Raw genomic sequence first — 25,968 nt, 5'->3', positions numbered from 1 at the left:
GGGACATTGGCCCCCAGGACCGTAGTGACAGCCACTGACTAGAACAGAGGGACCCTCGGGGCCAGGCGCCACTGCACCATTGGAAGCTACTGGAATCTCGCGCCACTCACAGAGCACTTCGGGAAGGAGTCTGCACAGCGTTGGTGCGGGGACATGGGCCGGAAGCTGCTGCGGGAGGGCTCCGCGGACCTTAAAAGTGCAGCACTGCACTGACCGGACACCTGGTCAGAAACATAACAATGCTTGAGTTGTTTAGCAGAGTCAGACCATCATTGGTGTGAAAACTCTCAGAGGAATGAGGAGCATCAGAGTGGAACAGAGTTACAGCACTGGTGGCTACCGTGGAAGGCTCACACCACTGGAGGCATATTCAGCTGAAATCCTGCAGGCGCTGTAGGTCCGTGTGTAGACCTAAGTTTAACAATTTTTGGTGTTAAATTCATGCCAACTAAAACGATTATAATAGCTGATATAACCCTGCTTTATTCTGCCCAGAGGGTTATAATAGGGATACACGCACCCTGACACACTCTTAGCCATGCACACACACATTTCCAGCTACATACACACACACTATTTTACACACACCCTTACACATTCACACTATGCACTAACACTTCCACCTGTATACACACACACCGCTTTCACCATCACAGACACTTTTTACATCATTGAGTCATATTGTAAACTACTAACAATCTAATTACTGAGACACACAAGACACATAAACCGTATTTAAACACACACCATTCATACTCGGGTACTTATAAACATAAAGTGAACTTATACTGTCCATACTCCAATTTTACCAACACTACCCACCCACAAACAGATATCAGACACGAGCACACTATTCATACTCACCTGCTAGTTGCATAAACCATTAGCACGCTCCCACCATTTGATGCTATAATGTTCACACATACCTTTCAAACAATGCAGTCATCACTTGCAAACTGACCTCATACTCACACCCCATAAATACACTCACCAACTATAAATCTGCATGAATCACACACAAGCCCATATGACTCACACATAAGCATGGGCGTAAAATCCGCTCCGCTCGCGTATTTTTCGGATTTTCGGCAAATTCGCAATCCGCGAACTCTCGCGAATTTGTTGAAAATCCGTGAATCCGCTCGCGGCGGATTTTTTGCTTGGTTGCGGCACGCGGCGTGGTGCACGGCGTTCACTTTCCGTCATTAAGCGTTTGCCGAGTTGTTTTTCTCGATCATATTTTGCGAGTGCCGCACCATTTTGGATCTTGCTGCGTGATCCCGCGGGAGTTTGGCGCCCGCGAATACGTAATCGCGGCTTGCCACCTTGCACAGCACACCTCGCGAGAGTTCGCAATTGCGAACACGTAGTTGCGGCGGAAAGGAACAATCTCGCACTCGCGAAATAGAGATTTTGCAATTCTGCACAAGAAATCCACCAGCAAACAGGATAAACCTTCAGAAAATGATGATTTTTATCAGAATCACTCCTCAGGTTGACATTGGCATGGCCTTTTTTTTTTTGCAACGAGTCCATTTTTGGGGGGGGGGGGAGGGAAGGAAGTGCCCCACAGTCTCCAACTTCCTGTTCCTGTCCAGCAGGCTCCTCCGAGTGCTTTGTCCATCTCCTGGTCACTTTCATTTGGATCTGGAGCTGGAAGGATTACTTTTTGTGGGTGCTGCTGGATATTTGGATTTGAGGCCTTTTTGACTTTCTTTGGATCACTTTTGGATTAGAAATCAACTTTCACAAGTAAGTTTGTTTGGGGCATTACAGTTGCTGCAACTACAATTTTGGAACTTTTTCAGAACATTAAATAAATTATATTGTGGGTAGCCACAGTATCCAGTAGGACCAGGGTTGGTTATGGGTGCATGATACAACTGTTATGTTGAATTTAAACACCATTGAGGCCATGGATGGGCTGGGATTGTGCTGATTTTTGTTGTTTTTGTCGTTTTTTTGGGGCTGCTGGTGTGGCCTTTTGCCCAGGGGTGGTGGTGCATGGACTGAGTGTGCCTGTGGTGTGGTCTCACTCTCTTTAATGTAAACATCATGGATGGCATTGGATTGTGGTGATTTCTGGCTGTTTTTCTGTTTTTTGGGGGTGTACTGTTGATGTGGACTGGCCATGTGGGTGGTGGTGGTGGCCATCTTGAGTGCTGGCTGGTACAGGCAACATGTGCTTGGGGTGCAAGGGGCCATTTTGAAGAGAGGCAGTGTCTGAGGCCTGCACTTATTTTGCCTACTTTTCATCCATTATGCCCAGGGGTAGTGAGTGTTGCATGGGCCTAGTGTTTCTGAGGGGTGTCTTCTTGAATTTAAACACCATAGAGGCCATGGATGGGCTGGGATTGTGCTGATTTCATTGTTTTTTGTCGTTTTTTGGGGCTGCTGGTGGGGCCCTTTACCCAGGGGTGGTGAGTGTTGCATGGGCCTAGTCTTTCTGTGGGGTGTCCTCTTGAATTTAAACACCATTGAGGCCATGGATGGGCTGGGATTGTGCTGTTTTTTGTTGTTTTTGTCGTTTTTTTGGGGCTGCTGGTGTGGCCTTTTGCCTAGGGGTAGTGGTGCATGGACTGAGTGTGCCTGTAGTGTGGTCTCACTCTCTTTAATGTAAACATCCTGGATGGCATTGGATTGTGGTGATTTTTGGCTGTTTTTCTGTTTTTTTGGGGTGTACTGTTGATGTGGACTGGCTTGGGGTGTAAGGGGCCATTTTGAAGAGAGGCAGTGTCTGAGGCCTGCACTTATTTTGCCTACTTTTCATCCATTATGCCCAGGGGTAGTGAGTGTTGCATGGGCCTAGTCTTTCTGTGGGGTGTCTTCTTGAATTTAAACACCATTGAGGCGGGGGGCGCTAGAGGGCGCACTTGCGGAATGGCTGCCTAGGCGCGTAGCTCCCGCTCCTTGGTGAAGAATCCTTCACATATCCTGTGCCACGGGGTGCTGTATTGCCCCCATCTTTTGGACCCTGCTTCAGGTCATCGCCATAGACACTCGACCGAACTCTGGGGTCCCTACGTGTTCCAGGGCCGGAGTTACAAGCTGCTGAATTTTTCTCCGGTGCTCGCTCTGGAGCTGCTGTGTGCGTGTGGCCGGCCGCTGCTGCTACGCGACCCCGGGGACTGCCACGAGACTCTGGGCCGCGGATCGCCGCGGACACCGATATCCTGCGGAGACATCGCGGGGGGGCTTCTACGGAGGTAAGCGGCTGCTGCCCTCTCTGCCGCGAGACCCCCCCCCCCCTCCTGCTGGCCCCCGCTCGGCAGAGGAGCCTGCTGGGCCGGGCGGCCCCCACGCACCATCGCTCCGGCTCTCTGCCCGCTGTAGCACCCATGCTGGGCGGTGCAAGCAGTCGGAACCGCCGATCCTGGGTCGTGACTGGCCCCCCCGCGCTCTTAGCTGCCATCACGCGCCTCTCCTGCTGCCATCGAGCTCCTGCACTAACGGACGGGCGGGGGGAGGCTGTCGCCTGCCTGGCGGATACGCGGCTGCCACGTGGAGTGGCCCTGGACTGCCCCCCTGACTGCTGCCACCCTTCACTACGCACCACACAGCGGGGTCCTGCCATCCTTTGCCCTGCTTGATTGAAGCGCACTGCCTGCAGCAGCAACATACACCTGGGCCGTCTCCCTGCTGGCACTGGGAAGAGAGCATCTCTTGCCACGGTCCACTACTGTTGGCTGCTGGACCTCCTCGCCATCACAGCGCTTGCTTGCCACGTGGCGCCTCTTGCAGATTGGGCCCCCCTCGCAACCCCTTTGGCGGCCCTGCGCTTGCTCCCTCCTATCCACTGCCGGCTGTGCATGCTCTGGGAGAACTGCACTCATCTATCCCACGGCCGCAGGTTCTACCACCACTCTATACCACGGACTGGGGGCCATCCCCCAAACGCCGCTATGGGACGGACTGAGAATCGTCAGCCAAAACTGAGCTTCAACAGTGTGCAGAAAGGCGCCAAATCGGTGCAGATGAATCCTGGGTCCAGCACCTCTTCTCCGCTGCCTACTCCGCCTCCTACTACTGATGTAGTTCTTACCGGCCTGATTCAGGAGATGAGACAGGGTTTCGCCACTGTCGTGGAAAAAGTGGACGGCGTCACGGCCCGGCTGGATGCGTTGGTACACAAGGTCGACCGCCATGAGGAGCGGATCACAACTGCGGAGCAGCGGATATCCGATAACACCGATGTCGCCACGACCCATACGACGCAACTGGCTAGGATGGATAACCTACTCCGGATTATAGCGGCAAAGAACGAGGACCTGGAAGCGAGAAGCCGCCGGAACAACATACGCATCACGAATGTGCCGGAATCTACAGATACGGGTAGGATGGAACTATACGTTGAAAGACTGCTCAGAGGCTCGATAGGAGAGGATGCTTTCTCGCCTCAATTCATTGTGGAGAGGGCCCACCGCTCCCTGGCGCCTGTGCCCAAGCCTGGCCTTCCACCGAGGCCCATAATTGCGCGGCTTTTGAATTACCGTGATCGTGACACTGCTCTCAGAGCGGCCCGCACTCAAAAATCACTGCAATTTAATGGAATTACATTCTCTGTCTACCCGGACTTCACGCCGATGGTTCAGGATGAACGGCGAAAGTTTCTACCGGTGAAGAAAAAGCTACGTGAGGCTCAGATAGACTATGCTCTCTTATACCCTGCGAAGCTTCGAGTGACCCACCAGGGTAGGCAGAGGTTTTTCACCAACCCGCAACAGGCAGAGGACTACCTCAAATCGATACGTAGGGAGCTCAGAGCGAACGGCGCTGCTGCTAACGAACAGGATGATGCCGACCTGTCCCCGGCGCCACATGATGAATAGCTGTCCGTATACACTGCGGATCGAGTATTATCCATGGCGGCTGGCGCTCATCCAGCGGCTCGGACTTCGAACTTTGGGGCGATTCCAGATCAGTGGGCCTGCATGGACTCTACACCCCTGTGGTAACGTACACCAAGGACCACTTCCTCGTCCCTAGTCTCCACCGAGGGCGGTTACAGTTCTGGAGCTACGGACCGGGAAGTGGCTGTGCGCACTCTATGTTTTACCCCTACTGGGCGATCCCCACATTCTTGTTTCTGTTCTTGTTGTTCATACCGCTACAGTTGAGGGGCGGTGGGAGGGGGGGGGGCTCCTGGGGGGGGTTCCGCGGCCACTGGCATGATTGGGATGCTGGGGTGGGTGGGGGGAGGATGGATTCTGAGAGGCTTTTGTTGACTGAACTGTGTATATCTGCACTAACCTGGTATGAACGGTGGCACTGGCAGGGCGGGGGTGGTTACATTTTGCGGCCCCTTCGGGCACTAATTTATTCATCATTGCTCTGTCCATGGCTGCTCTGACTGCGAATGCACAACTGACATGCTTATCTTGGAATGTCCGCGGCTTGAACAATGCCAAGAAATGCCGCAATGTTATTGCCTACCTTGATAGACATTGTATACGGGTGGCCATGTTGCAAGAAACTCATTTGCCCGCACAGGGACATGCCACTTTTGCTAAACGATGGGCCGGACACCGTATCTTTTCCTCTTACTCGACTTATGCCAGAGGAGTGGCAATTCTCGTTGCCCGCACTGTGCCCTTTCATAAATGTGGGGAAGTGGTGGACAGGGAGGGTCGCTATGCTATGTTGTGGGGTAGAGTGGGCCGAGATCTGTACCTGTTTGTGTCCATATATGCGCCGAATGTTGACTCACCTGCCTTTTTCACCACTCTATGGGGTAAGATTATGGCGGTAGGGGCACGACACGTAGTATGGGGTGGGGATTTCAATCTGGCGCTGGTACCCGCCTCAGACAGAGCGGATGGTGTTGGCTCCTATAAGCCTAGGGCCAGGGAGGCACTGGAGGGAGTTGTGGAGGAGGGTGGTCTTTTAGATGCCTGGAGACACTTACATCCTCACGACAGGGAGGGTACCCACTTCACTTCTTATACCGGGACATGGGCACGCTTGGATTACTTCTTCGTCACTAGGGGGGTTGCTGCGGAGCTGGTGGAGGTGACTCACCTACCGCGAACCTACTCTGACCACAGCCCTGTGCTTTTGCGGTTCCGTACTCCTGGTTGGGACAGTCCGCGTCCGCAGTGGAGACTACGCCCTGACGTGCTTCTAGATAACCTGTTTCGCACTGAGCTGGGGGAGGAGATAGCGGAGTTCTTTCCTAGAAACAAGGGGTCGGTTGAATCAGTTGAGCACATATGGGAGGCGTTCAAGGTCACTGTCAGGGGGTACTGCATCTCTAAGGGTCACGGGGTACTTCGTGATATCCTACATTCCATCACCACACTTGAAAAGGAACTGCGGACTCTGGAACTCCGCATGGTATCAGACACAGACCCAGAACTGCATGCTAACTTTAGGGAGACACTGTCCAGGTATGAGGAGGAGGCTGCCAGGGAGGCGAAATACAGAGGCAAACACTGGACAGCCCGTAAATACTGTGAGGGGGATAGGCCCGGGAAGGTACTGGCTACACTCACGCAACCCTCACGGGTACACCATACCATATTGGAACTCACTGATGCCTCCGGTGCCACTATCAGTGACTCCGAGGCGATATTGCACACATTCACAGCACATTACTCCTCACTGTACACCTCCACGGCGGAAGTAGACGCGCCATATGCTTCATACCTCAGTGATGTTGCGTTATGCTGGCTCAGCGATGGAGACAGGGAATTTCTTGCGGCGCCTTTTGAGCTCGATGAGGTGCGCGAGGCCATCATGTCCCTCAGAAACGGCAAGGCTCCGGGCCTCGATGGCATCCCTGCCGAGTTTTACAAAACCTACATCGATATCATGGCGCCAGTACTCCGCGAAGTGTTCACGGAATCTCTAGCTGACGGGATACTTCCCAGTTCCATGCGCGAGGTGGTGATCACCTCTCTCTTAAAGCCCGATAAGGATCCCACAACCTGCGATTCTTACCGTCCACTCTCCCTCTTAAACTGTGACGTCAAAATACTTGCTAAGATACTGGCCACCCGGTTGTCGCTATTGATGACCAGACTAGTATTGCCTGATCAGTCTGGCTTTGTGGCGGGCAGATCTACGTCCCACAACCTTCGCACCCTCTTCTCCCTGCTCCGCACGGTTCACCCTGACATCCCTGTGGCAGCAGTATTCCTTGATGCCACCAAGGCGTTCGACTCAATTGAATGGCCTTACCTCTTTTCGGTACTTGCCAGCATGGGGTTCCCCCAAATGTTCCTGTCTTGGGTCCGCCTTCTCTACACGGATCCCACGGCTAGGGTACTGATTAACGGGCGACTGTCACAACCTATCGCACTCACGAGAGGCACCCGTCAGGGGTGTCCACTCTCTCCCCTGTTATTCGCCATCGCGGTCGAGCCCCTTGCTTGTCGCTTACGACAGCTGCACCGTGCTGGTGCTGTGCAATGCCTGCAGCGACAAATTGACGTGTCCCTTTATGCGGACGACATAACGCTGTATGTAAAATATCCTGAGACGCATCTGAATCCCCTACTTCGGGAATTTATTTTATTTGGCGGGGTGTCGGGAGTCCACATCAACTGGGCCAAGTCGCAATTTTTCCCACTGACGGACGCGGTGCGCAACTTCCCCCTCGATTACCCATTGGAGTGGTGTAGTACAGATCTCCGTTACTTGGGGATCCGCATCTCTCGCGACAAGGACGAGACGCTGCGGTCTAATTATGGAGTGGCCATGACCAAATTGACTGCCTCCGTCGACAGATGGATCACGCTGCCACTTTCCATGGCCGGGAGGGCCTCACTTATAAAAATGGTGGTACTACCCCGCTTTCTGTACCTTTTCCTCAATATTCCCTATTTCCCTGGCGCTTTCTTCTTCAAAACGCTCCGAACGGAGTTGCGCAGGCTTTTCTGGGGAGGCAAAAACCCCCGGCTAAAATGGTCGACGCTGACCCTTCCCTATGACAGGGGAGGTTTCGATGTCCCTGACTTTGAGGCATACTACCAGTGCGCACAGGCGCACTTCGCCTACCACTGGATGTCTCCTACCCCTTTTATGCCGCACATAGCGGTCGAAGACTGGATCGCGAACCCGGTCCCGCTCAATGGGCTGTTGCACTGTCCAGAGGCGTGCATAACAACGCCGAATACCTCAGTCTCCTGCACTTTGGATGCGTGGCGCCGCATAGCTAAACGATTATCGTGCCCATTGCTCTACTCACCTACATTGCCGCTTGTCTATCACCCAGAGCTTACATTGTTATCGGAAACGGGTTTCCGACGTCTCTGTGATACATTGCATGTCACCTGTTGGGGCGATCTATTTCATGAGGGTCATTTCAAGTCGGCGGACCTGTTCTTTAAAACACACGCGCGTACTCCCCTTGAGCTCTTTTATTATATTCGTTTGCGTGCAGGGATGAAAGACATCTTACCCGATTATCCTGATGAGCCCGAAGCCCTGCCTCCACTACACTTCCTGTTAGGATCGCAGGACGGGGCACACCTGGTCTCTGGACTCTACCGTCAGATCCGCAGTGCTGCTCCAAGCCCAGACTCTACTGCTCGTCTGCGCTGGTCTGCTGAACTTGCGACTGATGTATCAGACGACCAATGGCACTACTGCTGTACGCTCACTGCTCGCATCTCTGCCAGTAGCAGGTTGAAAATTATCCACTATAAATTCCTTCAACGAGTGTACTACACGCCGGTGCGGAAACGTAGATTTGGGCTGGCGGATGATGACCGGTGTGAGCGCTGCCATGCTGCCCATGCCGACTTTCTTCATCTGGCGTGGGAATGTCCCCAGATTGCTTGCTACTGGCGGCAGGTGACGGAGGCTCTTGCTGAGATGGTGGGGGAGGTGATCCCTGCGGACCCTTTGATGGCCCTCCTCGGATATACGATGCAGATGCCTAGGGGTTGCAGGAAATTCATTGACACTGCCTTGCTTTTGGCCAAGCGGCGTATCGCATGCCGGTGGGGCAGAGGAAGGGCGCCCAAATTCAAGGACTGGCTCACAGACCTGATATACTGCCAAGATCAGCATACTACTTTTGCTGAACTGCTGCCTCCCTCGTGTCGTCCCGGTGACATCTGGGACCCGCTTGTGCACTATCTGCTCACGCGCCCGGACGACAGCGCTCAGTCGGACAGTCAGCTTGTCATTACTTAGGACCCCATGCTCTGTTCTGGTCCTAGCCTGAAATTACGACTGGGTTAATCGGATTCCCTCGCCCGTGCTCCCCTGTGCCCCTGAGCAGTCGCTAACATCACAGACTATTCAGTTTTGGCCTACACGCCACTCCCCTCTCTCTGTACATGCCTACTCTGTCCCATGCTCACCTCACGCACTTACATCTTTAGCGAGTGGCACTCCAGGACTTCCCACGCCCTCCTACAACTGGCCAATATTGGTCTCCTCTATGTTAGGTCAGGCATCCTGGACATGAGATTTCATACACACCTCTGCCTGCCTGAACCGTCATGTCAGAACACTATCAATTATCCCACCACACAGTCGAACACTGCCTCTTCGTTGTTACCTAGTTTTGGGTGTTTTTGTTACTGTTTTTTGACTTTCGACAAAATGGAGAGAATCTTCTCTCGCGCAGAACTCTGTTCAACTGCTGCTCATCCTTGCTCATCTTACACCACAAGCGGCCGACCAGATTTACCATGCATGTATGATACGCCGCCGGGCCCCCGGGATGCCGGCTACAAGGCTGTGTATTGATTATTCCATCCTGCTGCCGGCCTCCGGGTTGTGGGCAAAACAAGCTGTGTACTGCATTTCGTCTTATGCAATAAAGCAGATTTGAACCCAAAAAAAAAAAAAAAAAAAAAAAAAAAACACCATTGAGGCCATGGATGGGCTGGGATTGTGCTGAATTTTGTCGTTTTTGTCGTTTTTTGGGGATGCTGGTGGGGCCCTTTGACCAGGGGTGGTGAGTGTTGCATGGGCCTAGTCTTTCTGTGGGGTGTCCTCTTGAATTTAAACACCTTTGAGGCCATGGATGGGCTGGGATTGTGCTGTTTTTTGTTGTTTTTGTCGTTTTTTTGGGGCTGCTGGTGTGGCCTTTTGCCCAGGGGTATTGGTGCATGGACTGAGTGTGCCTGTAGTGTGGTCTCACTCTCTTTAATGTAAACATCCTGGATGGCATTGGATTGTGGTGATTTTTGGCTGTTTTTCAGTTTTTTTGGGGTGTACTGTTGATGTGGACTGGCTTGGGGTGTACGGGGCCATTTTGAAGAGAGGCAGTGTCTGAGGCCTGCACTTATTTTGCCTACTTTTCATCCATTATGCCCAGGGGTAGTGAGTGTTGCATACTTGCATGGCCCTAGTCTTTCTGTGGGGTGTCTTCAATGTAAACATCATGGATGGCATGGGATTGTGCTGATTTTTCTGTGTTTCGTCGATTTTTTGGGGTGTATAACTGAACTGATGTTCCTCTGTCTTCCATTGCTTTTAGGTGCACAAGACTCAAGAGAACCACCAGTGCCAGGAAGAAGTCCTGCAGCGGTGTGTGTGTGCAGCATAACGTCACGCGACGTCACGTCTGGACACAGACAACTCTGCAACTCGTGCAACTGCTGCCTGCTGTTCTGACCTGCTCTGAAGAAGATGGCCCCAAAAAAAGTTACCTGTAGCTCCTCTAGCAAGAAAGGTGCCAGTAAGGAGCAGAAGAAGCAAGTTACCAAGGAGACTGGTGTGCCGGCCGCCCCTTTTTTTGGGAGTAAAAAAAAAAGTATGCCTGCAGCAGCAGCGGGATCTGCTGGGGACCAAGCTGGGAGCAGCACCCCCGCTCCATTGGGCTCAGTGCCACCACTACCACCACGCCAACTTAAGTCCAAGCCCTTGAGTGCTGTAGAGGCAGCCAGTATAGTTGTTCAATCACCATCGACCAGTGATGTTGGCTCATCGCAAGAAAGCAGCAGCAATGTCCCTCAATCAACACAGGTTGTTGTAGCTCATCTGACGAGTGTTGAACAACCACAGCCGCAACAACTATCACATGTGCAAGTACAAGCCCAAGTACATGTGGAAGGAGAGGCAGCGCAAGGAGATGCGCAAGCAGAGGTGCATGGAGGGTCACAAGTGCCCACAATAGTTGTTCCTCCCGAAGTAGGGGCACATCAGGAAATCGACAATCAAGGCGAGGTATCATTTGAGGAAGACACTCCTCCTGATGATCATTCATTGTCTTCCACACCCCTAGCAAGGAAGAGATCAAGGGTGGTGTCTACATCTTCTTCAAGCACACCTCCTTCTGATGATACGGATCAAAATTGGGAACCAGCACCACTGCCGTCTGAGAGTGAGGCACACCATGATCTGACAAAGGTAGTTAAGCGTAAAAGGAAGCTCGTCCAAAGTCTCAGACTTATGGAGTGTGATGATGAGGCTCAACAAGAAGTGGCGGATACTGCTGCTGATGAAGACTCTGACAACGACGACCCAGTCATCATAAAGGTCACTGCAGCCCCAGCGGGCATGCAGCAAACAGACATTTTGACCCTAGCCCGAAAAGCTGCTGAGCGTGATGATGATGATGTTGTCGACGAGGAGGCAGTGGAAACACCACCACAATCATTGGAGTTAAGTAGTACACCAACTCGTACCGCTTCCATATTTCTTTCTGGCTAGAAGGGACCTCCATCCACCTCGACCTTAATTAGTGGCGGTGAAAGTGCACAACGTACAAAAGTTGGGCAATCCAGATCCTCCACTTCATCTGGCATTAGCAGCTTGACCACCACCACCAGTATCGCCGCCTCCTCCAGGCCCCACAGACACTTCAAGTCCCCAGTTTGGGACTTCTTTACTGTTTGCCCAAAAAGGGAAAAGTTCGCCATTTGTACCCTTTGTAAGCTTGCAGTTAGTCGTGGTAAGTCAGGTACCAACTATGGTACCGGAGGCCAGAGAGGTCATCTTGAGAGACAGCACACTGTCCAATGGTTTGCGCACCTAGATGCGATCAAGGAAGCCCGATTGGAAGTCAAGAAAACGTTGATGTTGCATCTGATGATGACGAGGAGGAAGAAGACGTGTCAAACACTTCACTTACACCCAGTACCCCTGTCAGCAGCACACCCCGTGTGAGGCACACTAAGAGTGTTGGAGCGACTGAGACACCAACGCGCAAAAGTTCACCAGCGAGCATAATTGGGTCAACGAAGTCATTATCATCCCGTAAATGCTTGGTCCAGGGCAACATTAGAACTATGTTTTCTTCAGACGCGCCATATGAACGCAACCACCCACTGACGCGTCTGTATAACACTAAGCTGGCTAAAATGCTAGCTGTGGACCTTCTCCCTTTTTCTTTTGTAGAAGCGGTAGGTTTTCTAGAATTAGTGGCAAAGCTCTGCCCTAAATTGAAGGTTCCTAGCCGGTTCTATTTTGCCAGATTTGCGGTTCCAGCACTACATGAAGATGTGCTGGAGGCGATTGGGGCAGCTTTGCAGAAGAGTGCTGTTCACACTATACATCTGACAACAGACATGTGGACCAGTGGCGCAGGCGCTGATTACATGTGCATCACTGCACACTGGGTCTCTTTTTCAGGTGTTAAAGCAAAGCTAAACGCAGGTGTTGACCCGGACCAAGTTTTTAAAGCTGCTCGGAAACATGCAACACTAGCCATGTTTGGCTTGGAGAAAAGTCACACAGCAGAAAACATTTTGGACGAGTTTAACAAAAAGGTCTTTCACTGGCTGTCCCCAAAAAAACGCCAGATTGGTTATGTTTCCACGGATAATGGCGCCAATGTAGTTAAGGCCATGGCGCTGTGTGCATATTTCAGAATGCCGTGTTTGGCGCACTGTATCAACCTGGTAGTTCAAAAATTCTTGAGTGATAGAGACAGTACAGCGTTCGAGGTAATGGCCACCTGCCGCAAAATGTGCAACCATTTCAGCCATTCTTTTAAGGCCCGGAAGCATCTGAGGAGCCTGCTACTTGAACGTCGAATGCCAGTGAAAGCACTCATCCAGGAGGTGGCAACACGTTGGAACTCAACCTTCTACATGCTTGAGCGTCTGTATGAGCAGTATACGGTACTCGATCACTATTTCTTAACAGAGGGTACAGCTCAGAAGGACCTGCGGATGGGTGCGGCGCAATGGGACATAGTTAAAAGCCTGACAGACATGCTTCGTCCTTTTGAGTTCTTCACGCGTGCAGTCAGCCAGGAGGACTGTAATTTGGGAAAAGCTATCCCATTGTTGTGCATGCTGGAGCACCAACTGAAGGCGGTGTCTTCTGAGTTTGAAAAAGATGGAAAAAAAAAGACCCTTTTATTTTGTCTGAGAAATTATTAGAGCGCCTACGTGGTGATGAACGTCTTAAAAAGATCAACTCAGAACAGCATTACATTTGTGCTACTATTCTGGATCCACGCTACAAAAAGGCGCTGGCAGGCCAAGCAGTCTTTGCTTTTGCTGATGAAGATGTTAAAAAGTACAAACGTTGGCTAGCCTGGTCAGCCAAGAGGTTTGAAAAAGAACGGCAGGATATTGAAGGAGAAGGCAGTATATCAGCATCAGCATCAGCAGGCCATCCCCAGTCAAAAAAATCCACTTCTGCACCTGTGGCTGTGGCACAAGTGACCTCTCAGCCGTTAAAGACACCGGCAACCGGATCATCTGCACCACACACAACAGTAACAGTGGCTGCTGTAGAGGATTGGCTAACTTTGCTTGGGTATGGTTCTCGAAAAAATGTCACAGGCACAGCAAAAAGTAAGCAAAGTGGAGGAACCGTTGAGGACCTTGAGTCGATGGTGCAGGACTATCTGAATGACTCAACAGAGGTCTTTCTTAATGATGAGCCATTGCAGTATTGGCATGGGAAAAAACAATTGTGGCCACAGCTCTCCAACCTGGCTATAAACTATTTGTCTTGCCCACTCGCAAGTGTGTCTTCTGAACGTGTTTTCAGTGCTGCTGGTGGCATTGTAACTCCCAAACGGAGCCGCCTCTCGCCCAAAAATGTGGAGCGGCTGACAATGATCAAGATGAATCAGCACCTCATACCACCAGATTACAAAGTACGAGAAAGCACGCCGCATGAAGACGAGGAGGACGGCAACGTAGATGAGGGGATTTGTTCTCTGTTCTGTGACACTGACCTCATCCTGCCTGAATCCGCAGAGTATGATGACGAAATCTTCTTCTTATTCCCTGACACCGAGCCCTGAAAATGAGACAATGAATCAATAACTTTCTTTTTCGTCCTTATTCACTTTTATTCCTGTGTGTCTGTCTTTCTTTGTTTTGCACAGTTAATTTAATTCAAACTTGAATCACCTAATCCCAAAAACAAGCCCATCAGCAGAACTGTCTTCACTTGTTTGCTTATTGATTTGAAGATGCCGCAGTCTACATTCCTCATGTTCACAAGTTCTGAAGAACATGCTCCTCTATCCTCCTCCTCCAGACTCCGATTTCCCTCAAAGCAGAGGGCTGGATTACGCCCAATGAAGAAAGACTCAGCACTTGTGGGGGTGTTCTACTTCTTTGCGGGTGAGTTGACGGCTCTGGGCCCATTGCTGTGAAGCTCTAATAACGGATAAAAGTGTTTTGGACCAAATATGAGGCGGAAATTTCTTGCCATTTTTGCTGACTTGCTTGCCTTTGAGGTGCTCTTTGGCGGGGTTCCGGGTGTTTGTGGGTGAGTTTTGGGGTCTGGGAGCACTGCTGCAACAGTCTAATGTTGATTGCATTTGCTTTTCAGGAAATCCATGGTGGAAAACAGGAGTTATGATGATGACCTAGCTGCACAGCGCGTTTGGACCGAAGGCCGAGAGATATTGTAAGTATGAGATTTTGCTTTTTTGCTGTTTGGGGGTGTTGTCGCGTGCTTTTTTGCGGGTGGGTTGGCGGGTCTTGGGTCATTCCTGGGAATGTCTAATACCGGATAGAAGTGTTTTGGACAAAATCCATAAGGAAAAGCCTTTTTTTTGCTATTTCTTCTGACATCTTGCTCAATGTAGCGTTTTGGGGGGCTTCCTGGTGTTTGTGGGTGGGTTGCGGGGTCTCTGTCGAAGCACTGCTGCGACAGTCTAATCTTGATTGCATTTGCTTTTCAGGAAATCCGTGGTGGAAAACAGGAGTTATGATGATGACCTAGCTGCACAGCGCGTTTGGACCGAAGGCCGAGAGATATTGTAAGTATGAGATTTAGCTTTTTTGCTGTTTGGGGGTGTTGTCGCGTGCTTTTTTGCGGGTGGGTTGGCGGGTCTTGGGGCATTCCTGGGAAGGTCTAATACCGGATAGAAGTGTTTTGGACAAAATCCATAAGGCAAAACCTTTTGGCACTTTTTGTAACTTTGGGTTCGTTAGGGTTAGCCCTAGCAGCAGGATTGCATGTGTTTCGGGGTGTTCTATTGCAACTCAGTTCTGGGGTTTTAGAGCACTCTTGGAGCGATGCTGGCTATGGATACTTTTGCTTGCTTGCAAGTGGTTTGAATACAATCCACGGTGGGTAAGGGTGTATTTGGGCCTACTTTTACTTTTAAAGTACGTTTTGTCACCATTTTTCTGCTAGGTCTCGTTTTTTGAGATCTGATTGGGGGTCTTCTACATTTGCGACTGGCTTTAGTAAGGGTCTTGGTGGGAGCATTGCTGGGAAGGTCAAATTTTGTTCTAAAACACAGTTTACAGTACACCTACCTTGAGGGGAAAGATCCGCTATAATATTTTAGCCATACTTATTTATCCTTAAAAAGGTGACTCAGACAGAGTACGCAATTTCAAAAATATTGTACTGTCTATTAGGGAAATCAAAGTGTGACTTTTTGCACCACACAGCGTACATACCTTATATTTATTTATCAGTGGTATTGTAATAGCACTTCCTGCTTTCCGTTCAATAATTACAGGCCGGGTTTCAGTCAACATCCGCCAGGCAGGCAGTGGACAGGGTGTCTTCTGTCAGTGGTCACCAACATTGATGGACGAAGCGTCACGTGGAATGGAGGAGTGCCGCTAATAAGAGGAATTGTTTGCTGCATGCAACTTACTTACCAAATTCAACAGGACAACTCCAACAACATACAGAATACAGATACAGTATCCATTGTTTTCTTCTATGAGTGTGACTGCATGTGGTTAGCTTTAGTTTGTACCCAAAGATTTCTTTATCTTCAATTATTGTTTGTCCATGCTGTGCTTTTTTTTTCTTCTCTCAACAAAACCTACCCAAAAAGAAACCCCCATTCCCATCCATTTTCCAAACCCTAACCCTCTTCCCCCGGGCTGTGTGGGTTTGCTTGATGTCTGACTAAATGACATCAATAATTCCACACACTTGCTGGGGAGGATAAGGTCATAGCAACAGGCTGGTGAAGGAATACGAGGATATATTCTAGACTTACTCAGCTTCAGTACTATTTCTTGTAGTAGTAGGAGCCAATGTCAAATAAATTCAACGCAAGTACTAGTTATACTTGCAATACTTTACCATTTGTTAGGCTACATTGTGGCACTGTTCTAGTGTACTGTCACCTGCTATATTCTCGAGCGTACCGTAACCGTTGTAATGCTACAGTAAGGACAAACCAGGTTTCGTTTTCTTTTTTTCCATAGGCATGCAACTGCCACTGTGTCACACCACTAGTACCACCGCAATGAGGAAATTTCATCCGCCCAGGATTGCCAACCTTAATCCCCATTTCACGTGGAGCCAGCCCTGGGTCTAGCCCTAATTTCTAACACAAATTACAGGTAAGATAAGCGTTTGGTGGGAGGTAGTATAATGGAGTATTAGGACTAGACGAGAGATTGACGGTAGTACTACTAAAGTCCTAGGACTCTTCAGGAAAACAAACTTACTGTTACACCCCCACCCACCAGACTGAAAAGCAGTAAAAAACAGGTATGGTCAGATAAAGTTTAAAAAAGTATATTTATGTAGCCCTAACAAAATAATCTCCCTCAAGACCCTCCCTAACCCCAACGATTGTCTTTGAAAAGTCCCAAAAAGGACCCAACTCCCAAATCCCACCCCCCAAAAGTCTCTAAAAAAAGGTCAAGGGACACTCCACTACTGGAGGGTGCTGGTGAATTTTGCGGCCAGGGCATCATACTCCTTGCGGAGGGTGGCATGCTCGAAGCGGAGGCCCTCCACCAAGTTCCTGTACCTATGGACCTCCTGCTCCAGGCAGGACATTCTCACTCCTAGGCGGCGCTGGCGTGCCTTGCAGCTCCTGTGGGGGGCAGCTGGTCTTTTTGCTGCGTGGCGGTGGCGGTTGGCTTTGTTAGCCCGGCTCCGTACCGCTGGAGCACTGCGCTGGCTGGCAGCCCGTGGGGTCACGGAGGAGGATGCAGCTGTCCCAGTCGAGGATGTTGTGGTTGCACCGGTCGACTGCGTGTCCTCCTCCTCCTCCAGGGCCACCAGCCGCCGATATTCGGCGACAGTGGCATCCAGCCTCCGTTGCCGGGCCATTCGAGCCTGCTCCCTCCGTGATGTCGATTTGGAAGGAGCAACTATATGAAGAAAGAAAGACATAGTCTGTAACCAATGCTCCTTAACATTAATAACACAAAGTGATTGAGCCGAAAGTTGTGTCAGAGTACAAGTAGCAAATTGAAAGCACAGTACATAACTATTGAGGACAGTATCTATCTAACCTCCCACTTCTGCATCCTTGCTCTAACATTAGTGGTAGTTTAATGAACAAATTCTACGACCACTATGGACTTCCATTACAGTCGACTATGACAGTACACCAGTCTTATTCTTCTTCTTCTCTCTTGTTTTGGAAAATTGGTACGTTATCTTATGCAAGCCGGCAGAATGCCAGCGCAGTGAACTTGCACCCGAGAAAAACAGACGCACACCATGATGAGTGAGACAGACTTGCGTTACTGTACCGGTCCAGTACATGCAGGTGGTGAAGCTATTACTTTTCTATTACGGGTGGCACTGAGAATACTCTGTTACAAGGGCTACTGCTTAATTAATTTACCTTTCACCCTACAGTGCAAATGAGTACTAGAAAAGGAAAATGAAGAAGCTAAATAATTAGATTATCTATCACTTCACATGGGATGTATTTGATGACATATGGGATGACTTTAGGTGCTTTGCTTATTATTGAGTGAACAGTGATACACCCACACATGAATGACGTACTACTACTAAACTAAAGTTATTAAGAGAGGTACGGAGTGTCCACCGTAATAACCGGATATATGCTGTGCTTGCAGTTGCAATGCAAACTATTGCTACTATTCATGGTAGTATTGGACAAATTTACAATTTCTTTTCCTTGCCTTCCCTACACTGGAACGGACGTGCGGGTGCGGTGTTACATGCTCTTCAAGGTAACACTTAGTTCATCCAGTGACCATCTACTCTCTCTAGATACACATGTGCTATCTAAGAGTCAGATAATACCATGCTCCAGGCATCCATCCATTCAAAGTATATGCACACATACAGTTTATGTTTCACCCACCCAGGCTGTTGTCCTTCCACCCATCCTTGCTTCATCATTGACCCAGCCATGCACCATACCATATTCTTTCCTTCCCAGCCACCTCGGGGGCCAAGCAAACACATATCATTCTTCTTTGCCAGCCATCATAAAATTTCTCGTCCTTCCACACTTACTTACACCCTTCTTTCGCTTTTTGAATATATAGCTTACCTGTGCCCGCCACCACCGTGTCAACCCTCACAGGCACATTGGTGTCGTCCGGCACTCGCACCGCCTCCTCCCCAGAAGTGTTGTCCTCCTCATTCACCACCTCCGCGCTGGCCCCGCCACCAGATGTTCCACCTACAAAGTACATTTAAGAATGTTAGAATACACCACTCACTACTATATAATATTTGGTCTAGGAGGAATAAAGAAAGTTAAAAAAAACGAAATACAATGTAATAATTTGTAACTGTATACTCTACAGTAAAAATGTCCCTTTTTCCAGGGAAGGCTGTTGTCTTGCTGCACTTTTTGGCACAACTGATGAATGCTTGCTTTTTATTTTTAACACACAACACTTTTTCTCCTAACAGAAGCTTGACTTCTAAGAACACGATCAGGGTCAAGCTCAAGTTCAAACCAGGTGAGAGCTCAGCTCGACCACAAGAAATGTGTCCAATTAATCGTTAGCACTAAGCACTTTTCCATTTTCAGTTAAACGGTTACTTTTATGACAAAGTTGATTTTAATAAATGTGTTTAGTTTTAATAAAGCTTTTAAACTTAAATAGACTCTGTGGTTTTTGGTCCTCCAGACTAGAGTGGATGAGCGAAAGGTTTTGGAATTTTTGCAAGCATGAGTGCCTCTGACACTTCTTGACTGTGACTCCGTACTCTTGCCCTGCGTAGGATAATCTAATGATCATTGGGGATCAATCATCGGTGACTTAGGGAGCTAAATGACTCTGCCACACTATCTAGTCAGTAAGGAGATTGGGGGTTCTTCAAAGTCTGATATCACTGAGGTATGTGGAAAGAAAGTCTACCTGCGCCTATTATAATTGATAAACAATGCACTATTTAGTGTTCATAGTTCGGTTTGTGCAGATTTGTCCCTGCAACAGTAGTAGAATGGATTGTCCTCCTATCCAAAACAAAAGTAAAGTAATATCTTATTCTTTCTTGGTGGTCATTCACCTTTTTATTGTTGGCAATTGTCAAAGCATAAACATTTAGAAGACTTGAAAAGACATTATGGACAATCCCAGAGGACTGCACTCAGTGCATAGAGCTATTGCTGACTAGAATGGGAGTCCAATGGAATTGCCAAATGTGCAATCTTAGTTAGCTACACACACAGACTAATAAGAATAATCTAGTAATACCACAGGGAGTCATAGTCGAGGCAGGATAAGAATTTAGATCCAGTCTACAAGAAGATCAAAGACGATTTAGAAAAAATCGAATGAGGAACGCTAGGAAAAAATAGGTACTCTTTATTAAAATTAAAACTTACTGGGGCCAGCAAAGGAGCCCTCGCCTTCCCGATCCTGGCCTGCATCCTCCTGAACAGCACCCTCCTCCTGTGTCCTCTTGCCCTTGGGGGGAGCTGATGTACAACATGAAAGAAAGAAAGACCAGAAAATGTAGTGTAGTTCCTATTTTCCCAATAGGCTCTGCGCATTGGAATAGTACCTACAGCAGTAAAGGCCTAGGCCAGACGTTAACTAGGTCTACTACTGTCGATACTAGACTTAATTTTTGGGTTTGCCAGCTAAGCTCAGAGTTCGCTAGAAACTTTCTCGAATGTTCAAGGAAGGAATTAACTCCCCTGATTAGACAAGAAGGGATTTAGTTTCTGACAACCATAGAACATGACAACTTTGCTCTCCCCTAATCAAGAGTCAATCTCGAGAGTCGTGTGAGCACAAGGCAATTATTTTACTCAGTCAGTACGTGCATTCTTAGTCTCATCAGAATGTAGAGAAAAAGGAAGAGACGGGCGTGTTCAATAAAAAGGTGTTATTTATTGATCAGTCTCTTTTCTCATACATGAGAAATGGATCGATATTATTGCAATACTTATAGTTAAGTAAAGTGCATACATTAAAAGCAATAGTATAAAATAATACTGTAAAAACATTGATATGGTTTCTGAGCCATATGATGTTTAAAATGATTAAAATATATTTACATACACATATACATTTGACTAAACGTACTCAACTGGTGTTTCTAAATACGCCTACCCCGTGTACCTGACCTAAGTCTAATGCGTGGGCGGGAATAGAAAGTTACAGTTTAAGTTAAGTTTTGTTTTTGCCAAGTGAATAACTAAAGAATTCTCTGTGAGGGGTTATTCAGTTCTGTACCTGGAAGTTAGGATGAATGAGGAATGGTATCTCTTTCTCTGCTCTCGATATTCCAGGCTGCCTGCGAGGGCTGCCCGAAAGCGCCGGTGCTGGGTCTCTCGGCTTGAGATAGCAGCGCGTCTCTCAGCGCGTCAGGAAGGCGGGGCTGCGCCAGCGGGGTCTGCTTCTGCTCTCGGCTTCGGCAAGTATGGCTGCTCCGTCTTGTCACCACGCGTGTGTTTGCAAAGGGCAAGATCGGCAATATTTATACCTTAAAGGTGCCGAGATTGACGTAAGGATGGACATAGATACGTCAATAAAGATGTCATACGACTTTGCTCGTTAGCACATTCTTTACTAAAGTTCTCTGTGAAATCAAAACAATGGCCGCACGGATTATCCAGGTTGTCATAGGTTTGATTTGTTATGAGAACGTCGTATGCCTTATCAGGGGCTGGAGGAATGTCGCTTGTCTAATTAGATCTCAAGCGTTATGACCTAATCAGATAACACGTTCCTGTGCCGTAGTGTGACTGCGTCAGATAACGGTATCTGCATCATGGGGGCTTTTCTTGCCTCATGGGCTGACTGTTAGTTAACTTGATAGTTAGTTTAACCAGAATAGGGTCAGGAATAGGGGGACTGATTCAGAACCTATAGAAATACACGACACCCACTCCACGCTAACTATGGTCATATCTACTAATCTATGCATAGTATAACATAGTACAACATACTATAGAGTATAGTGTATACCTTACCACCCCAAAATACATAAATGCATTTCGAAATTTTCAAATATACTGAAAAATTGCAGTCATATATATTGTATGCACTTAAGCTATGGTTTAAATGCAAAAGTAAACACGCATTTGTATGCATTATTGCTTATTGGTATATGAGAAATACACATGAAATGGCTCTTAATATGGCTATACAGAAAGGAAGTTCGAGACCATTTCATCACATAATAAAATGTTTGTGAACATCCCAGCGGGCAACTAAAGTTTATAAAGTATCCAAAAATAGAAATCTTAGTTCTCTAGGAATAGTTTCTTACTTTAAGCAGAAGATAAGTGTCCCGAAAAAATTGTGAAAAATAATTTGGGGCTGCTAAAAAATTGTTGTCCGTGAACTGGTGGGAAGAATTGTTCATGTGACTTTATTTTTAAAGTTGAAGGCCGAATTCAGGGAACGCCGTGTGCGAGTTTACTCAAAAAGTCTCTATTTCTGTTCTGGAGAGAACATCATATCATTCAGGCTTTCGAAAAAACTGTCAACAGCTTCATGGGAAAGTTCCACTAAGTCGGAAATAGGTGTAACCATGCATTCATGCGCATGATTGTCTGCATTGACATTCTGATTCGCATTGCTGACAGAAGGTCGTACCTGTTTGATGCTGCTTTCATCTTGAACTTCACTACTCTTCAATCGTAGTGGTGAAGATTCCACGAATGCCGTCATCAGGATTGGCAGCCTTTGAGGGCAGCACAAAGCGTGAACCTTGGTAGGAACCAACAGTGTATCTGCATCCACTGGCGCATCCGATTGTAGCGTCAGACAGGTGTCTAACACGCATTCTTCTCCGCATAGCAGACACCTTAGTACAGGTAAAACACACCTTTGCCACATTGGTCGAAATGATAGAAACCAAGTCATGTTTAGGTCTCTAAGCCGGGAGAGTCCCAGGATTTTTGATATCCGGTCCCGGTATCCAATGGCTAGGATCGTATCTTCCATTGTCGCAAGAGTTTGATCTGTGACATGGGTTGCCATAACGAAAAATAAGGACTAAGAATAGGATTCCTGCAATTAGTCCCAGGATCAGGGGAAGTCCGCCAAAAATCGAATGGACGAAATCTGGAAAAATACCCAGTATGGCTTTGAATGGTGTTAATGCCATCGAAAATACTGTCTTAAATACCCCTGAGATCCCATTGGTATCAGAAATATTTAAGATTTCGCTCAGGATTTCCGCGAAATGTACGGGGGAATTAGTTGATAATAATGTATGTATCTCTGCAGTCGTCCTTGCGACTTGTAGATCATACGTTTCTTTTGATGACGTGAGCCTTGTAGGCGTCTGAAGAAGCACTGTTTTCATTCTGCTTAAAGTATCTATTCGAATAGAAGTAATTTTCAAACTGGGCCATGCCCTTGCCTCCCTGTCTGGAAAGGAGCTGGGGAATAAAGAACGTCCACAGCACTTGACCTTCGCCGTCGTAGTGACTAGATAAGGAGTCCCGGGCATAAGACTACAACATCTGCGATCTACAATAAGAATGTAACTCCCATTATAGAGTCTTTGAAAGAATGGTTCTATTTCAGTTGCAGGTGCGCCTTGCTGGTGACATGAAAGGTTGTATGAATTCCCTTCACAGGCTCCATGCAAACTAATTCCGTTACACAGAAGCGTGCCGCTTAGTGACATAGCACAATTGTTGCCACTAAGAAACACTTTCTGTCCTTTATTACTGACACATGCATGTGAATAGGGCAGATTCCAAGTTGTTTTAAGGTACCCCTTTCCCAATTTCTCGTACATGCCAGCCTGTATATATTTTTGGCAGTATTGAAACCTGAAGGTTGAGATTGGAATATTTATGATTCCGTGGATTATCCATTCACTGACAGGTCGTTCTGACATTGTCATTGGTAATCTTTCTAGTTTTTCAATGCTCAAGATTGTATAATCAGCACCCTTTTGCACCATACCGATTTGTCTATCAGTAAGGTTAAAGATTTGGAATAGTGACGTTGTGTTGATTAAACGCCAAGGCACATAGCCTGAACGCAGATTTTGTAACGTCCAGCCAAGCTGTACAATGGAACGCAATTGTGACTGACCATGTTGTAATAACAGTAAGTCTTGCAATAATATATCGATTGCTGAAGACACAATGCTGTCCAATGAAAAAATTCTGGAGGACAGAGTCATTAACCCATTGTCCACTACAGATAGTGATTTTTCCAAATTGATACGGTCAATTTCCCGTATTCTTTCTGCTGTCTCAATTTGAGTAACCTTCCAGGCCTCATTGTATGCTGCATATACAGAGGCTGCTATGAAACGCTTTTGACGCTGTTTGCGTGGTCCCATTATGAAATCACGCAAGTCAGCACCATCAGTAAGTAAAGTTAGGTGTTGCTTAATTTCAGGCAGTGTGGAAGTCTGTAGCCATTGAAGGCATAATTTGCCCACACTGTAGGTTGTTATTATCCCTGGGTGATGTCTTTGGGGATATCTAGGGTCTGGCCTGGTCATTTTGAAACCCTGTGTTTTATTCAGGAATCTATCTTGACAGTAATTTGTATCTGTGGGCCAGATCAACCATTGTTTCCAATCAGGATGTGTTCTGTTTTGGTTTAATATATGGTTTACGTCTATCTCTTCATCTGTATCAGAGCTATTGCTAAACATTGTTGGCTTTGGAATAGACGGTTTAATTAAATCTTTGATTTTGGCTAAGCCAAGACAGGTGGTTTGTTGAACAGTGTCATTTAAAAATATCATTTGTTCTGGGATCATGCAGGCTCTAAACAAAGCTTCTATACCCTGTACTTGCCATTCTTTTGTACCCCAAACACTTTTCAGATCAACATTTTTGTCCCAATAATCAAATCCAAAAGTATTCATTTTTTCAAAGAATGAATCTGAATATATCAATTTTGTGTTGGTTATCATGGTTTTCATCCCTGTCTTGTTTGACAATTTAAAATAAAATGTTTCAGCATTACTTATGTTAAAACCTGAAAAATATGAATATTTGTCGTAAACGGTTCTTGAGCTCCCTTTTGGAGGTGTAGCACAATGTTCCCATTGATTGTAATTCAAAACATTTCTAGGTTGTGCAGATTTATGTAAAAAATGGTTACCATAATGGTTATAGCAATACATACTATCATAATTTGTAGAACCTTGCAAATAATCATGTTTTGTAAATTTAGCAGACATTACTAAGTCAGACATCATGTTGTTAATACTTTCGAAGTCCCAATCATCAGCAAATGAGTTTGGTTTTGCAAAGTCACTCAAGGAGATCTTGATTTGGTGTGGATATTTCAGGATCTCGACCGGACCATAACTTTCATAGTCAGTGTTGTCCCAGGCTACCCCACCAGGTATAGGATTGGCTGTGAAGTTGGCTGAAGAAAGTTCTGAAGAAAGTTCTCTTTTCTCGACGTGTGAAGATGTGTGTGGTTTGAGGACCAAGTTGATGTTCTGACTTGCTGTGTCCATTTTAGCATATTTTCCCTCAATGAAGCGTCCCAAAGTAAATACCATGATGAGCCAAAGTATGAGGATAAATGCGCCAAAACCCACCCAAAATTCAATCCATGGAGAAACCAGATATGTTTCTTTCAGATGTTTCAAAAGTTCCTTCGCTTTGTCTTTAAAGGATTTTGATGATGGCTGTGTCTTTGATTCACTCAGGCTTTCAGAGGAATCATCGAAGTTGATGAAGTAACCGGATGCAGTTCTGTCAATTGTTCCAATTGGTTCAGGATTTCTGTTTTTTGCATTTTCACTTGGTACTTCAGTATAGATCGGTGTGTCTCTGCTAAATGTCTTTATTTGGGTTTTCAGAGGTCTGAGTTCTATTGCATTGTTGCATAGTCCTTCTTGTTCTTCTGCAGGCGTTTCGAATGTGATGAGCCTTTTTGATAGGACCTCTGTACTGGTAGCAAACCTTGGTGTTCTGCTACTTATTGGGAGTCCACTTGGCCTACTGTTTGTTATCGGCCACATGTTGTGGTTTTACCAGTTCGATGGATACAACTCGGTTCTCCTTTTTACCAGCAAGTGGCGGTAGTACAACTGATCTTGTCCCGTTGACAGACAAGACAGGAACTGCTTTTCTGTAAGAAGGCCCAAATTCCTTCTTTACCGCGATCTTCTCCCTGACTAGATCCCCGACTTTTGGAATCCAGACAGGTCTTGCTGGGACAGGTGGTGATTCTTCAGTGGTTGTTGGCTGTTGTTTCAACTGTATGTTGCTCAGGTCTTTTCTTGTTTTGTTTAAGTCCTGCAAAATAGCCAAACGGTCTTTGACATCAAAGGTTTTTTCTTTAACCACTGAAGTCTGACTATCAAGGTCAGAGATCAACATCCTAGTTCCGAATAATAATTCGTACGGACTGAATCCCTTCAGAGAATTTCTTGGCAAGTTATTTAGACTACGTTGGACACTTATTAGATGTTTGACCCACCCAGCTCCCG

The sequence above is a fragment of the Lissotriton helveticus genome, chromosome 7 (assembly GCF_964261635.1).
Source record: "Lissotriton helveticus chromosome 7, aLisHel1.1, whole genome shotgun sequence".
Lineage (NCBI taxonomy): Eukaryota > Metazoa > Chordata > Amphibia > Caudata > Salamandridae > Lissotriton > Lissotriton helveticus.
The sequence above is the reverse complement of the archived record's forward strand: the minus strand, read 5'-3'. Positions refer to the sequence as shown.